Here is an 18,014-nt window from a genome sequence, read left to right on the forward strand (position 1 = left end):
CACCACACATGGGCCCCATTGCTCAAAGTGGTAGTACCTGCACAGCTCATAATGGGGGCCGATGTAAAAAGGGATGCTAACATTAGCGCAGGTTTTTACCCCTGTTTTTAGCACTCATTTTTCTGGCAAAATTTAACTCTGGTGTGTAGCAGTAGTTTTAACTCCTAAAAAATACACAACAAAACAGGAATAAAAACCAGCAGGTGCATGCAATTCCCATGTAAAAGAAGACATTGGCCATTCCTCAGCAATGCAGGGAGGTGCATTCAAGGAAAGACAGCTTAAAGCACATTTTACATTGGATCAGAGCAGGAGTAAAACTTAAATCACATTTCTTGTGACCATATTATACTATTGCTGTGCCTAGTGTGGGAGCATCTAGCTGATTCTATCACTCGAGCTTTTGCAATTAGTGGTCTGCAGGCCCATTTCATGGATCGCAGCTCTTACCTCCAGCCCAGACCCTGGCGCACAGCTCCCTGACACCACAGTCGGCATCCCAGACGGGGACGCGGCCATCCAATGCAGCATGGCTGGGCCAACGTCACTGTCACCGCAAACAATGCTGGAGGTCTTCCTTAAGTGCACACGCCCAACTTGCCGGCATTTAAAGGGGCTGGGGTGGGAAGACCCCCGCAGCACACTGTAATGATTTCAGACTCTTTCAGTATTTAAGGCATTCTTTCCTTGTAGCCTACGCCTCGGTAAATAGGTTGACTCCTCCTGGAGAAGTGCTCTGCCTTCGCATTCCGGGTTCTTGCTTCTTAGTTTCCACTGTGTGTCGTTTTTATGCTTCTGTGTTTGTTTCTGTGTTCTTGTCTTTGTTGTCAGTCTTTCCTTCATCTGTCTTCAGTGTCTCATCTTGCTCCTGTGGTCTCTCATCCTCCTTTCTCCTCTTCATTCCTTATCTCTTCGGATTGGACTTCTGGCTTTGATCTCAGACCTGGCATCAACTTGGTTTGGATTTCTGGTTTGACCTTGAATTGGTCCTCGATGCTGCTTCACCTCTGCCTGCCCAAACCTCTGCCTGAACTTCGACACTGCTAGAATGCTGCCTGCCGCTGACCACAGCCTGAACCTGACTCTGTTGACTGCTGCTTGTCCTGACTCCACTTCCTTATGCATGCTGGCCTACAATGACTTCATCATTATGGATCTTCACCTCCACAGAAGCCTGTACCTAAGACCAACCAGCACTGGCTACCGAGGGCTCAACCTAAGGGGAACATGGGAAGGGCTCCACCCATAATTCACCTACCAGTTACCCCCGTAAGCTTGAGATCTGAAGCAGTGTCGAGGGTTCTTGAACCAATGATTCATGCACTTCTCTCTCCAGCCTGCACTGTTTCCCAATGATTCTGTCAAGAACACCTTCATGCTCTCTCTGTTGAATGGAAAGACCTTAAACTGGGCCTCTCCTTTGTGAGAGTGAGGGGATTTGTGTCGTCCTGGGCACAGGCCTAGTTGTGCCTAGTGAGAAATCCAGGCCTGAGGCCAGGCAATAATAGTGGCAGAATAACATCACAAGCCACTGAAATGGGAAAGAGGCCAGGGTGGGAAAAGGGTTTCATTTTCTTCCTTTTGTTTTATTTTTTGTTGTTGGGGGCCAAAACACTTTGGTAAAACCAAGAGAGAAGTAAGGCCAAGATCCCAAGAAAGGAACACAAAAATCAAGGTCCTGACCAGGAAAGAGGCAGGGTGGGAGGGAGAAGAGGGGGGGGGGGGGTTGTGTTTTACAATTTTTTGAATTTGGGGACAAAACAGCCAGTATAAATAAGAAAAAGGCATGGCTGGATGAATCAGCTGGGCCACAGGAGTGGTACTATGATGTCATGGCAAGACGCTGGTCAAGGAGAGAGAACGTGCATGAGGAATGGGCAGGGAAGTACAGCAGAAGTGGCATCAGTAGGCCAGGCTGCAAGGCTCCAGGAATGGCATCCCAAGACAAGACATCCAGAGAAGGGCAGGAAAAGGTTTCTCATTTTTTTTTAATGTTTTATGTTTAAACTGTTATAGTTTAAACGATTCATACTGGCAGCTTCAGAAAGATCTTACATTCGGAGTATGGAATATGGGAATATTCCAGAAGAGGCAATTCAGAAGCAGTCTCAGAGAGCATTTGTTTACACAAAAGGTTACATCTGCTTTATACACCAAAGAGCTAGTTTGTTTGTTTTTATAACATGTTCCTAACTGCTTGATATTAACACAACACCCTCTTAAGAGGATGGTATTATAATTCTATCTCATACCTATTAATAAAGCTGGGATTCTTGTAAATCATGGGATTCTTGTAAATTGAGTCCAGAAGGCAGGAATGAAACAAGACTAAACTGGACATACTTTTGACTTCTGACCTATATGTTAGCGGTTCGACGTTGTCCTGTCAGCAACCTTCAATAACTCTACAGGTCTAATCAGTGTAATTTCACAGTGCAGTAATAATAGCTTCCTAGGAAAACCTTTTCAAACATCCTGACAAAACAGACCAGGCTGCAAGACCAGTTCAATGACATTGCAGCAAGGTGCTGAACCAGGAGAAAGAAAGTCACAAGGAGCAGCAGGGGCTCCGGCAATGACAAGAGAGACAACAACTCAGCAAAGCGCTGAGCACAGAAATCATGGGAACTGGTTCACTGTAACTGTGCACTCAGTCCTCTTGCCATTTGCTTCTTAATTCAGGGAAACCCAGCAAAGGGAAGTTGATTTTAATGAAAAACAACTGTTCCACCAACTCTGACGCTAGCGGCGAAAGATGTGGACTCATGATGTTGCCTGCCATTGAGAACAGATTTTCACTAGGCATGTTAGTTGGTGGACAGAAAAGGAAATTCTGAGCTCAACGTGCCTAATATGCCAACGGATCTGTGGCCATGTCCTCGATGGACTCTCTGAGGTAGCGTGCCACTGAAATTGGTGCTGGTGGTCTCCTTTGCTGGAGGAGGTCTCTGCTGCCAACAGCTGTAGCTACAGCCCTTTGTCAAGAGAGCCCATTCTGTGGATGCAATGGGGGTGTGGTGCATAAAGTTGGGGGATAAAGTCGTTTTTGATAGGGTGCTGCTCAAGCTGACAGTGCTTTATGCATTGGCAATTCTTTCCTGCGCTTCTTCTTCACCACTGCCCCTCTGCCTCTGGTGCTCCCATTCCTGCACCATGGTCACTAGCATCTCCTTCCTGTGAATCAGACTATAGGATCAGAAGGTGATACTCTCTTTCACCCATGGGTCACATAGTATGGCTAGAATGTAAGCATCCTTCTCGCTGAGGGATTTCAGCCTTTCTTTCATCCGGCTGATGCAAGAAGTCCACAAACAGCAACGCCTTTCTTGACATTCCAGCTTCCTGGAGGAAACCCTGTATCTTCTCTTCCATGGCATTGCCCAGGGTAGCCCTAGTGGAACTCAGATCCTCTGTGGCATCCTTAAAGGGCTTCAGCAATTGCCAATCATGATGCCCCAAGGGGCAAGCCACATCCATCTTGCTTTCCCCGAGATAAGGCATAAAAAGCCATCCATTGCACCACTAACCTCCTGGAGGTCTGTATTCAGCTGCTGTGCAGCTCTGCTAGTTAGCCGGATAAAAGTATCCGGCTAACTAGTGCTGTATATTCCGTGGTGCAGCCGTGCTGCTGAATATACCTGCCTATCTTAAAGTTAGTCAGATAAGTTTATCCAGTTAACTTTAGGATAGCTCTATGGGATGACTGGGGTTAGCTAGATAAGTTATCCAGCTAACTCTGAATCTCAGAATTAACCAGATAACTCATCTAGCTAACTCAGCTGCTCCACGGAATGCCTCTGGACCATCCCTGAACACCCCTCACTTATCCAGCCAAATTCTAGCCAGACAAATAGTTATTCAGCTAATAACTAGGTTGTATATCCTTAATCAGCCACTGCAGAGGTGTCTCCACTTCTTGCTGCTTCTCACAGAGCTGCTGCTCACTCTTCACAATCTAGAGAAAAATAAATGTCCTGCTGTTTTCCTGCACCTCTCCCTCATCACTGATTGGCCACATCCTTGGCCCCAATCACAGGGCATCCCTTGTTGCGCCAAGTGCAGCACATGTGCAAAGCAATGGAACCCCTCAAAGCCCTCATCTTCCACTGCCTTTTGTAGATTTGTGCCACTGTCTGTAAACAAAAAAAAAAGCTCTGTAACAGTCCTGCTTTTATGGTCTAGCTGCCAATCCTCCATCATCTTTTCTATTGCTGTTAAGATATTGACTGATATAGGGCTAATATCTTTCACCTGGGGGTGCAGCACAGCCCTCCCGTACCCTGATGGTCCTCCCCTGCTAGAGTTGCTGCCTGCCCTGCCTCAGCCAGCTGCCGCTGGTGCACTGCCAGTATGAGCTAGGCACGCGTGCTATTCTGGCTGGTCTAGATGCCACTGGTGAAATGGAGGCCAGTGCCCTCTGTCTTGGCCAGCTGTGCCTACATGTGAGACTGGTACTAAGGGGCGGATTTTAAAACCCCTGCGCGCGCCGGCATGCCTATTTTGCATGGGCCGCCGGCGCGAGCAGAGCCCCGGGATGCGCGTAAGTCCTGGGGCTTCCTGTCGGGGCCTGGCGGGGGCGTGGCGGGGGCGTGGCGGGATGATGTGGCGTTTAGGGGGCGGGGCGGGGCGACGTGGGCGTGGTTTTGGCCCGGGGGCATTCCGGGGGCGTGGCCGCAGCCTCCAGAACAGCCCCCGGGACTGGACCACGGAGCGGGGCAGCCGGCCGACGCGCGCAAAGTAAGGGGGGGGGGTTTAGATAGGGCCGGGGGGGGTGGGTTAGGTAGGGGAAGGGAGGGGAAGGTGGGGGGAGGGCGTTCCCTCCGAGGCCGCTCTGAAATCGGAGCGGCCTCGGAGGGAACAGGCAGCGCGCACTGGGCTCGGTGCGCGCAGGTTGCACAAATGTGCACCCCCTTGCGCGCGCCAAACCCCGGATTTTATAAGATACGCGCGGCTACACGCGTATCTTATAAAATCCAGCGTACTTTTGTTCGCGCCTGCTGCGCGAACAAAAGTACGAGCTCGCTCAAGTATTTAAAATCTGCCCCTTAGAAAATAGCCACTGCCATTAGCAATGGTAACATGGAATAGACTTCGTTTTTGGGTACTTGCCAGGTTCTTTTGGCCTGGATTGGCCACTGTTGGAAACAGGATGCTGGACTTGATGGACCCTTGGTCTGACCCAGTATGGCATTTTCTTATGTTCTTATGTTTCTTAGGTGCAGGCTGCTATTCTTCCTGGTCACGGTCACTGCGATCTGATCTGGAGCACTTCTGTTTTACTCTGCACTGCAGAGTGCATATAGAGATACACTCTTACGAGGAGTAGCCTAGCAGTTAGGGCAGCAGGTGAGAAACCAGGATTCACTACTATTCCTTGTGACCTCGGACAAGTCACTTTACCCTCTGCTGGCTCAGGTACAAACTTAGATTGTGAGCCCTCTGGCACAGGGAACTACCTACAGTACTTGAATGAAATCTACTTTGAAGTGCTAAAAAGCAGAATATAAATCAAATTAAAAAAACTCTGCCTGTTCACTGCTACTCTACAACAGTGAACAGACAGATTAAAATGCAATGTCTCTGTCTTTCTCTCACACACAGTGATAGAAAGAAAGCCCAGAGCCCAGTTTATTCAGTATCTCCTTTTCAAAATATATTTTTTTTTACTTTTTCTTTGGCTCGGTTGGCTTCAGAAACACATAAACTCTGTCACTCCCATCCAGCAGAGAAGTGAACTAAAATGACTGCCAAAATTTCTTTCAGTTCCAGATTGAAAATAAAATGAGAAAGACAGTGCCAATCCATTCAGATAACAATTAGGATAGGCTGGATAAAATAAATGCTTGATCTTGATCAGTCCTGTTCCTTCCCACCCCAGTTCCATGGAGTCGGGATTCCGTGACATCACTGGATTTGGTGGCTTGCCTAGATTAAAAAAGAAAACAAAAACCTGCAATTTTGCTTGCCCCGTAGACTTGAATGGAACAAAAAATGAATGCAAATTAAATTTTTCATTATTTTCAGAGGTGCCCTCCATTGTGTAAGATTTAGTGAAATAAAATGAAAATGGCTTCTGATTACCATTTGTTTCAAACAAATGCATATTTCTTCTGAAGTGACTATAAAAGCATACCTTGCCCTGTCCTCAAAACCGAAAACTTTTTTCCTAATCTTAACTCTAGAACTTTGAAGAAAGGAACTTCAAAATCTCTGTCTTCTCCCTCTGAGATCCAACAGAGGAATGACCAAAAACAAAATGGTCACTGACCATTCAAAGTGCTCTTATTTACACTTTCACCTAAAACTCCATACAGTTGCCAGATGGGATAAGTTAAATGAAAAGTACTGAAACATGATTGGTTCTACCCCTTCCATCCCAACTGACTCTACTGTGTGTAGCTTCCAGGCCCAAAAAATGCTTTGTTTGGCATCCCCCATAGACTTTAGTAGGGCAGAACTAAATAAGTAAAAAAGTATTTTCAGGAGACTGCCATCCATTGGGTTTGGTTGACCTGAACTGAACCAATAATTGATTCATTTGTTGTATTTTTCATGCATGAATCATCTGAATGCACATTCCTACTCACTATGGTATCATTCAGTTTCATAAATAGCTCCAGCAAAACACACCACGACCAAGGTCCTTTTCAAGAAAAATGATTCAACAAACTCTAATCCTGGAAAAGACTTTAGTAGGGGCCCCTGAGATGCTCATGACATGTGACTGGGTATGATTTACAAAATGATGTGAGCCACTTGAAGGCTGCCTATGGCACTGTGAGTGCTCTTGGGCTTGCCAAAGAACAGATTAAGGTTGTACTCTGGCTGTTCTCTTATAAACTTCTTTATTAATGACAAGAAAACAAAACAGAAACAGATCTGCTTACTTTCACAGTTCACAAATTAAAGACAACAATATAACTCACAGTTCTGCAGTACTGGCCTTCACTAGTCTTTCTTCTCTTCTCTGGGAATCTCTTCCCTGTTGTCCCTTGACCTAGCTTCTTATCCCTTTCTAAAAAGAATGCCTTCAGAGTGGAAAGCTATTTTTATCTGTAGCTTAAGTTAGACTAGGCTAAATACTTTGTCCTGGGCTTTTAAGGAGGGTCTAACATGTGCTCCTTCACATACCCACCCCTCAGATTGACCTTGTCAAATTGAATGCCTACCGTTGACTGGAATAACTCCCGAGAAAATAGATCATTCTTGCTATATTCTTTTCCTACACTGAACTGGGACTGAACATGTCTCTTTACTACAGTGTGTAGAATCAGTATGGGGGGTCCTCTAGGCCAGAGGGTACTTCTCCTTCCCCATCTGTATATGCCTCTGGCATGACTCAAGAGAACTACTTTTGAGTGGGGCTTACTTAAGTTTTCTAGGGTTACCTTCTTCCACATTTTTTGTGGAATCAGCTAAGGGTTCTTAAAATACCCCTGATTCCCAATGATACATATTACCACACAAAGTTAAAACAATAAAGTCCATGGCAGTCTTAAGACACTGCAACCTCTTGGATTTTCTTTTGGGGTACTGCCTTCATGGTCTAGATTTCTTTGACTCCATGTGGTCCACTTTCACAATGTGCCATGGAGAGGTTTCCAGAGGAGATGTTTCTATGCAGTCTGGGCTGGCCCCATAGAGTCTCAAACTGGGGATAATCTCATCTCAGAACAATGGGTATGGAAACTCTGGAAGTATATCCACATATACATAGGCTTGCCCTTCCAAGATCATCAGTAAGACCTGACTAGTTGGGAACTTTTGCTTGTCACCATGTTTACAGGTGAGTGTTACCTTCTTATACTCACACCTAACCTATTCATTTATTTATTTATAACCTGATATTTTAATATTTTTAGAACATTGACGTTGTTTGTTGTTTGCTACAGTCTGTAATTTTCCTATATCATGTTGTACTGTTATCCCTGTAAACTGTTATGTTGCTTGTTATAAATTGTAAACTTCTGATGTTTTTTATTGTTATACCTGTAAACTGTTGTGAAGGCCAGTACCAAACAACGTTATATAAAAATCTACAAATAAATAAAATAAATGTACCTACTTGTGGGTAACTCCTTTGTGGTAAGGGTCTTTCTGCATCCTAAATACACCAGAGCTTGGGTATGGATATCATCCAGCTCAATTGGGATTGCAAAGTCCTTAAGACTCACATAAAGGATGTCCATGAACTTACAACTATGAAAATTCATTAGATTCCTCTCCCATTCTTCCTCAATACTGAATTCCCAATCTTCACCTTCAAGCCAGGAATGATCTTTGATGTAGGAACATGCCTGTGGGGCATGTTCCCATTTTATTTCTATGCTTCCTACAAAGGTTTCTTCATTTTCTTCCTTATCATAATGGCAATGCTCTTCCTTATGCCCCTGCTCAGCTTAAAGTTAGAAAAATGGAAAAACATTGGCAATCTCGTTACTTGTTCATTCCAGTCCTCTTCCCCCTCTCTGGTCTGGCAGTCATCCCCCTTTTGTGGGTTTCCCTTTGTTAGAGGGAACTTTCACCTTTAGTATAGCTGGGTCATCAGGCTGATCTCCATAGGTTTTCACCTTTTGTATTAACAGTCATTCGCCATATGACATCTCTTTTCACAGTTGAAATAAGCTGGGGAGGCTGGGGTCTGTGACCTGAGTGCAGAACCAAAGTTCTCTTGCTCTAAGGAGCATTGCTGGGGTCCTGAATTCTCACTGCCATGCCAAGGAACCTATGTGGGTTGTATTTCTGGTTTCCGCACTAATTCCAACATCAACTGAACCTGGCGGAAGGTACCCATCACTTTCAATGCTTTCTCCAGGGTGAGCCCTGGATGCAGACATATCCAATTCCACATGGGCCAGTCCAACCCGTCCAGGAATTGTTCTAGGCTGATGTGATTGGCTACCTCAGGGCCTGTCTTTGCCTCTGGTTGTAGCCCATCGGGCATCTTTTAGCTGATGAAAAATGCTTCATGAAGTTTTCTCGGGCTGAAAAGTGCTTCTCTGGAATTGTTGGCAATATGTTTCCATCATGTACTCTGCTCTTTCCAAGATGGAAGTTTTGACTTCAGAATAGCTGGCTCTCCAATATGGATTGGCAGCTTGAAAGACATCTTGGCTTTTTCCAGTAAGTAGATTTGCAGGGTAGGTGGCCAGCTTCTGGCCAGCCAGTCAGAAAGGCAATTCTTTCAAAGCTCTTTAAGAAAACATCTGCGTTTTCCCCTGACTTAATTTTATATAACACTGGAGGTACTGGGGTTGTCCATGCTATGGCATGCTAGAGAACCTATGTGGATTGCTTAGACCAGTTGTTCTCAATCTTTTTTCTATCAAGACACACCTGAGAGATGACATTCACATGTGTGACACATTGAACACATGACATCATGGGACTAAATATAAACATATACTTTGCATCCAGAGGAATCTCCTGCTTCCTAACAATGAGTGCAGAGCAGAACTTAGTCATTTCCCTGTACTTCTCACCATTCAAAAAGATAGAAACATAGAAAACATAGAAACATAGAAATGACAGCAGAAGAAGACCAACGGCCCATCCAGTCTGCCCAGCAAGTTTCACACTTTTTTTTTCTCTTACTTATCTGTTACTCTTGACTCTTAGTAACCTTTTGGTTCTATTTCCCTTCCACCCCCACCATTAATGTAGAGAGCAGTGTTGGAACTGCATCTAAGTGAAATAACTAGCTTAATTAGTTAGGGGTAGAAACCGCCACAATAAGCAAGCTAATGCTATACCCATGCTTATTTATTTATTTATTTATTTATTTATTTGTTATTTTTATTATACCGAGTTTCATGATAGGAATCACATCAACCCGGTTTACAATTAACAATGTGAGTAAAGGCAGAGAGTAACAAAGTAAAGAACATATTTGTTTACCCAGACTAAATAATTCAGTCCTTGTTGGTTGTTGTCTGTATATAGATCCACTTTTCTTCATTCCCCCTGCTGTTGAAGCAGAAAGTTATGCTGAATATGCATTGAAAGTAAAGTATCAGACTTTCGCCCCTGCCATTGAAGCAGAGAGCTATGCTGGATAAGTGTGAAAAATCAGTCTTTCTCCCCTGCCGTAGAAGCAGAGAGCTATGCTGGATATGCATTGAAAGTGAAGTATGAGACTTTCTCCCCTGCCATTGAAGCAGAGAGCTATGCTGGATATGCCTGATGTATCAGTCTTTCTCCCCTGCCGTTGAAGCAGAGATCTATGCTGGATATGCATTGAAAGTGAAGTATCAGGCTTATTTGGTTTGGGGTAGTAACCACCGTAACAAGCAAGCTACTCCCCGCTTTTTTGTGAATGCAGATCCTTTTTTCCACATTTCCTCTTGCCGTTGAAGCTTAGAGCAATGTTGGAGTCGCATTAACCATGTGTATGTTTATTGAATAAGGGTATTATCTCCAGGTAGTAGCCGTCATTCCCGCGAGCCACCCACTCTTCATTCACGTCCCCTAGACTTCATGGATCCGCAGTGTTTATCCCACGTCCCTTTGAAGTCCTTCACAGATCTGGTCTTCACTACTTCCTCCGGAAGGGCATTCCAGGCATCCACCACCCTCTCCGTGAAGAAATACTTCCTGACATTAGTTCTGAGTCTTCTTCCCTGGAGCTTCAAATCGTGACCCCTGGTTCTGCTGATTTTTTTCCGATGGAAAAGGTTTGTCGTTGTCTGTTCTGATTCTGGTGTCATCTCAATAACAGTGACACATACTCCTTCTACTACCAGGTGCATTGTAAAATAATACAAACAAACTCTACTCTGTACACATCTATCAAACTTGCCATACCTCAGCAGCACTAACTCCAAGAAATGAAACAGCAATAACCCTACCCATGAAAAGGCAGCAGTTCACCACCAGTGCAATATCATATTGAGAAAATACAACAAATAAGACTGATACAAATCCCTACATGCTGTAAAGTACCTCACCTCAATCAGACACATACAGAATACAGACACACCTACTTTCTCCTAATTTAGAATAAAATACCACAAATTACAAATGTGGGAACAAAAACTGTAATGGAAACATCAAGACCTTCTACATACAGTGCAAAACTGGAGAACTAGAAACAGAAATATATTTCCTCCTACAATAAGCAAAGTTCAAAGATAAAAGAAATGCATATTCTCAAAACTGATATATTATGACTTTTGTACCCCGTCACTCCCCCCATGCCCCATTACTTCTTACAGTAATGGGGCATGTTTATTGTGAACCATTTTGATTAATTCTTTGAATTGTAAAGGCGGTATATAAACTTTTTTAAATAAATAAAAATAAATAAATAAATACATCTCCCAACTACTCAATTATCCTTCACATGCTCATATCCTTGTCCAACATTTCCAACATCCTACCCTTGCATCATCTTCCCTGTGCTGCCTCTCTCCCATGATCAACTCTCCCTGCCTTCCCTTTCCCCTTCTTTCCCAGCATACCTCTGACTACTTCTTTTACACCCCTTCCTTATCAGCATCTCCTGACCACCCATCTCCCCCAACCCAGCAGGCCCCACATCTCCATCTCTCCCTCCACGTCCATCTTTCCTCCCTGCCCAGCAGCCCCCAGCCCCTCCTTCCTCTACTTCTCCCTACCCAGCAACCCCAACCTCCTTTCCTCCCAGCCTTCCTACCCAACAGTAGGGATGTGAATCGTTTTAGGACGATTAAAATTATCGTCCGATAATTTTAATATCGTCTTAAACCGTTATGGAACACAATACAATACAGATTCTAACGATTTATCGTTATAAATCGTTAGAATCGTGAGCCGGCACACTAAAACCCCCTAAAACCCACCCCCGACCCTTTAAATTAAATCCCCCACCCTCCCGAACCCCCCCCCCAATAACTTAAATAACCTGCGGGTCCAGCGGCGGTCCGGAACGGCAGCGGTCCGGAACGGGCTCCTGCTCCTGAATCTTGTCGTCTTCAGCCGGCGCCATTTTCCAAAATGGCGCCGAAAAATGGCGGCGGCCATAGACGAAAAAGATTGGACGGCAGGAGGTCCTTCCGGACCCCCGCTGGACTTTTGGCAAGTCTCGTGGGGGTCAGGAGGCCCCCCACAAGCTGGCCAAAAGTTCCTGGAGGTCCAGCGGGGGTCAGGGAGCGATTTCCCGCCGCGAATCGTTTTCGTACGGAAAATGGCGCCGGCAGGAGATCGACTGCAGGAGGTCGTTCAGCGAGGGTTCCGGCGCCTCGCTGAACGACCTCCTGCAGTCGATCTCCTGCCGGCGCCATTTTCCGTACGAAAACGATTCGCGGCGGGAAATCGCTCCCTGACCCCCGCTGGACCTCCAGGAACTTTTGGCCAGCTTGTGGGGGGCCTCCTGACCCCCATGAGACTTGCCAAAAGTCCAGCGGGGGTCCGGAAGGACCTCCTGCCGTCCAATCTTTTTCGTCTATGGCCGCCGCCATTTTTCGGTGCCATTTTGGAAAATGGCGCCGGCTGAAGACGACAAGATTCAGGAGCAGGAGCCCGTTCCGGACCGCTGCCGTTCCGGACCGCCGCTGGACCCGCAGGTTATTTAAGTTATTTGGGGGGGGTTCGGGGGGGTGGGGGATTTAATTTAAAGGGTCGGGGGTGGGTTTTAGGGGGTTTTAATGTGCCGGTTTTTTCGATTTTTCGATTTTTAACGACCCGCAGGTTATTTAAGTTATTTGGGGGGGGTTCGGGAGGGTGGGGGATTTAATTTAAAGGGTCGGGGGTGGGTTTTAGGGGGTTTTAATGTGCCGGTTTTTCGATTTTTCGATTTTTAACGATTTTTCACGATATTTTACCCCCCCAAACGGCAACAATACGATTCCCTCCCCCTCCCAGCCGAAATCGATCGTTAAGACGATCGAGGACACGATTCACATCCCTACCCAACAGACTCCTCCTATCTCCCAAGGCCTTCCTGCCCAGCACATTCCCCCCTCTTCCTGGCTCCCAGCCAGCAGAAGCCTTCAATCCAATCCAGAGTCTCCCTCCCACTTTACCAGCAGCAGATGGTAAGCAAGAAGCATTGAGGAGAGGAAGAAGATGAGGCATCAGCAGCGGAAGCTGGAAGTGGATCTATAGAGCATGCACCTTTCTCCCTCATGCGCCTGCTTTCAGGACCAGGTCCCATGGGGTGAAGAGAGCATCAGCAGCCTCACTGTAGTGCCAGGCAGAGGAAGATAAAGTCGGAGTCCTGCCGGCCCCAAATGAACAGGAGTTGGTAATATCTTGCTCTGATCTGGGTGAAAGAGAAGGGAATAACCTCCATTTGGGCCAGGAAGAGGAGAAGGAAGCAAGATCAGCTTCCTCTCATATCCAATAAAGGAGAAATCAGCAAAATCCTGTCCAGACTGATGAGGAAAGAGCAGCCTTCTGCTGGGTCTGAGACACACCTTCCATGACTTCGCGACACACTGGTGTGTCCCAACAAACCTGTTGAGAACCACTGGCTTAAACCATCTGTGTCAGCACCCCATGGTGCTGGTTCACCACTCCCAAATGCTAGCTATACAATTTGTGTAAGGTTTGAACCTATTTCAAGATCTGCTGCTAGCCTTTCACAAGGGCCTAGAGTAATCACTCCATGTTAGTTAACTGACTCTGGTCCCCAAAATTTTCTTGCATTGCTCTTCCCTGTTTAGAAATACAATAAAATATTCCCTCAAGGAAGAACCAAAACACAAAAATGAATCTTGCCTGTTTGGCTCTGACTAACTATATAAGATCCTTTCTCCAGGCAAAGCTATCCTTCTTAGCCTGTTGTGAATCTCTCAGCTGTTGCTGCAGTGAAAACCCAGTAAAAGGGCAAAAAAGGTCCCCTTTTTTTTATTTTCTCTTTTTTGGCATGGTTCTCTGCCTGTGCCAAGATTAGCATAGAAATCATACTTCTAATACCATATATGGCATATGAGCAGTCTTGGGCTTGCCAGAGAATAGACTCAGGCTAGACTCTGGCTGTTTTCTCATAAACTTCTATAATTAATGACAAGAAAACAACACAGAAACAGCTCTTCTTACCTTTGCAGTTTGCAAAATAAAGACAATATAACTCATAGTTCTACATACTGCCTTCCCTAGGTTTCTTTCTCTTCTCTGGTGCTCTCCTGTTTTCCCTAGGCCTAGCTTCTTATCCTCTTAAGGTGGACCAGGCTAAGTGCCTGGTCCTGAACTTTTAAGAATGGTCTAACACTTACAGCAAATCTGGGACATTGACTATGTCTTTAATTGTCAATGCATCTCAAGCAGGATAACCTGGGTTTTGCACTAAAGTTGAATTCCGTGATATGTGAGTTGGCTCTTACTTAAATGTATATAACAGCAAACATATATTTTGTTTTTGAAGGCGTGTAGGGTGTATGTGCACACATATAATTCTTCTATAAGTAAAAGTCAAGGGTGAGCATGAGAATTATCTACAATTCTATATAGACACTGTCAGCAAAGCATGCATTCTTTTCTTGTTGAATTTCTTCTTGGCATGCATTTCATTATATTATAGCCCATATAGAACTATCACCTGGCTCTATTTTTTGCAGAACATGCTGTTCCTATCCTGGATTTACCCTACTGGATGCATGCACTTGTAGGTCTGTTTTCTTAGAGAAATGAATGGGGACCACCTAACAAGTCCATTTTTGCCAGGGGGTAAAACAAGGACCAGATCAACTTCTCTTGAAAAACTGGAACCAGTTGACAATCCTAAACCCATAGTTCATTACTTCAGACCCACTCAGGGGTCACACCTGTCAAATGACAATGCAAATCTAATATCCTCAAAACTTTTTTCATCTGTTCAAGCCATATACTGCTGTGCAGTGTTGCCAACCTCGCTTATTTACCGCGAGATTGGGCTTCTTTTCCTAGTCATTCGCGGTTTTTTTTTCCGATTCGCTAGTTGCTTTTAATTGGGCTATTTTTTCTGCCAGTCGCGTTTTTTTGGGCTTGTTGGGCGGGACTTGTGCTCTGAATCATGTTACAGTGATTGGCTGCTGCTGCTGCGATGAAGCCTGTCCATAGCAGGCACACCCTATCCCTATATTGCAGCAGTAAGCCAATCAGAGCAGGAGCTGCAAGCCTTGTTGATGCACACGTCAGGAGCACATTTTGTGGGCAGACCCAGCCAGCACAGCATCGCACGTAGGCAAAACGGTAAGGCCAGCAGCACAGCGTTGGAGAACAACAGCAAAGGAATCCAGAGTGTGCAGCTACAGCCAGGTATCAGGAGGGAAGGAGTTAGTATGTTGGGAGAGGGTAATGAGTGTGTGGGGGCCGGGGATGTACTGGGGGGGAATGAGTGTGTGGGGGGCCAGAGATGTGCTGGGAGGGGAATGAGAGTGTGGGGGGCCAGAGATGTGAGGTGAGGGGAGGGGAATGAGAGTGTGGGGGACCGGGGAGGGGAATGAGAGTGTGGGGGGCCGGGGAGGGGAATGAGAGTGTGGGGGGCCAGAGATGTGAGGGGAGGGGAATGAGAGTGTGGGGGGCCAGAGATGTGAGGGGAGGGGAATGAGAGTGTGGGGGGCCAGAGATGAGAGGGGAGGGGAATGAGAGTGTGGGGGGCCAGAGATGTGAGGGGAGGGGAGGGGAATGAGAGTGTGGGGGGGGAATGAGAGTGTGGGGGGCCAGAGATGTGAGGGGAGGGGAATGAGAGGGGAGGGGAGGGGAATGAGAGTGTGGGGGGCCAGAGATGTGAGGGGAGGGGAGGGGAATGAGAGTGTGGGGGGCCAGAGATGTGAGGGGAGGGGAGGGGAGGGGAATGAGAGTGTGGGGGGCCAGAGATGTGCTGAGAGTGTGGGGGGCCAGAGATGTGCTGGGAGGATGGGGGGGGGAATGAGAGTGGGGGGGGCCAGAGATGTGCTGGGAGGAGGTGGGGTGGGGGGGCCAGAGATGTGCTGGGAGGAGGAGGAGGAGGAGGAGGAGGAGGAGGAGGGGGGGGGGGGGAATGAGAGTGGGGGGGGCCAGAGATGTGCTGGGAGGAGGAGGGGGGGGGGGAATGAGAGTGGGGGGGCCAGAGATGTGCTGGGAGGAGGGGGGGGAATGAGAGTGGGGGGGGCCAGAGATGTGCTGGGAGGGGGGGGATGAGAGTGGGGGGGGGCAGAGATGTGCTGGGGAGGGGGGAATGAGTATGTGAGGGCATTAACTGCTATAAAAAAATAAAATGTTTCAATCTCATGTGTTTTGGGCTTTTTTTGGGCTTGTTTTTTTGGAAAAAAGTGCTTGTTCTTTCATGAAAACCTGGCAACACTGCTGCTGTGCCAACTTCCATATTCTGCACTGTGAGAAGAATCTGGCTTCAGTATTCAAGCAGGCCCAGGAGAGAGTAAACAGTACAAAGAGGATACCCTGCCTGCTGGAAACAACATAAAAGAATACCAAATAATATGTTGAAGGCTCTAAATGCATTGATAGCACATTAACAAATAGCAGAGAGAATTATCTGGATAGAGCCCAAGAATGTTAAGTGGGGACCTGAGAGCAAGGAATCCTCTCTCTCTCTCTCTCTCTCTCACTCTCTCTCTGCCTAATCCAATTGACTCAGAAGTAGGGAAGCATTACTGAATAACATGTTTTGCATAGATTCTCAGAAATGATTTTGTTGTTGCTGGTGTTTAAAAAAAAAAAAAAAACAAACAATTTTGGTGGCAAATCATAAAGTATTACCTTCAAAAGCATTTTCAACCTGCAGTAGAAATAGGGCTGTGTCCCACAATGGTCAGTAAACCTTCTGCTCAACCTGGGATTTTAGCACTTACAGCATCCACTTTAGCACCATGCCTTCCCCTCAGTGCCAGCAGAGAATATAGCACTAATGGATTATTGTGCATTATCTCTTTCATTACTGCTTAAATATTTATCAGACCATTATGTATTTAGTGACTGGAGAAAGACAATCCTGCAGAAGGGTTAATTACATATTGGATAAATATCTCTGATTTAAAAAAAAAAAGAAAAAAAAGAAGGTAAGACATAGAGGTTGGTTGGGGGGGGGGTGTTATTTGCAGTACTTTGAAAGGAGCATGAAACAGCGTGAGCCCCCATGTCCTTGATACCCACTGCAAAATTATTAACTTCAGTTTCAAATGGTATTGGGCACATATTAATCCCTAAAATCTCACTCAGCTTTAACTGGTTTAGTTGGAGGCATGGAAGATAAAATAAAACAAAAAATATGCAGTTTTACTTCTGGAACTCCATCAGCATTTGTTTTGCCAAATAAGTTCTCAAGGTAACTCTCTCGTCCCCAGCACTGTGAAATATTGTTCATTATAACAGAACAGCTGAGATAATGTAGTCTTCTAATTTCCCCTTCTCAGTCAGAAATTAAATAAAAAGTCTCATCTAAATTACAAGACGGCATTGAGTGCAGATGAAGGCTCCATGCAGTGAGCTTATGATGTATTCTTCCCACATTTTGCATCCATTAAAAAGATTTTGTTTACTCATAGGCCATTTCAATTCGTTCTGAACTCTCACTGTGCTTTATTTGTAGCTATTAAAAGTGCCGTTGAACATAATAAGTTAAAATTAAGTTACATTTAAAAAAAAGAGCAGCCACAATAGAGATTGACATTTAGAAACAAATGTACATTCAAAATTCGAATCTCCCTTCATCAAAGTGCAGTGAAATTTCAATTAGCATTATCCGGTTATAGTTACTTCTGAGGGTTTGATTCAACTAGGGCATGTGTCATATTGTCTTCCTCTATTCTTTCCATTATTCAGAGGAACTAGTTCTGGTTTAGTGAAAAAATGCTGCAGTGAATGTCCTAAAATGTTCTGGCTAATAGTTTTTAGGTATTGGCCTAAACAAAGAGAAAATTGGTGAGGAGAGAGACTCAGAACTCCCTGGCCAATTTCTCAAATTTCCTTCTACCAAATTGGAAAATTCAGCAGCCAACAAAGTTCCTGACTTCTTAAAGTGTGGAATCTGTGGTCAATGAATAAAGCCTCTTGTAAAGTTGCAGTATGCAAGGTGTGCACAATTCCAGCTAGTGAGAAACATTAATGTAACCCTT

This window comes from Rhinatrema bivittatum, chromosome 1, assembly GCF_901001135.1.
Source record: "Rhinatrema bivittatum chromosome 1, aRhiBiv1.1, whole genome shotgun sequence".
Lineage (NCBI taxonomy): Eukaryota > Metazoa > Chordata > Amphibia > Gymnophiona > Rhinatrematidae > Rhinatrema > Rhinatrema bivittatum.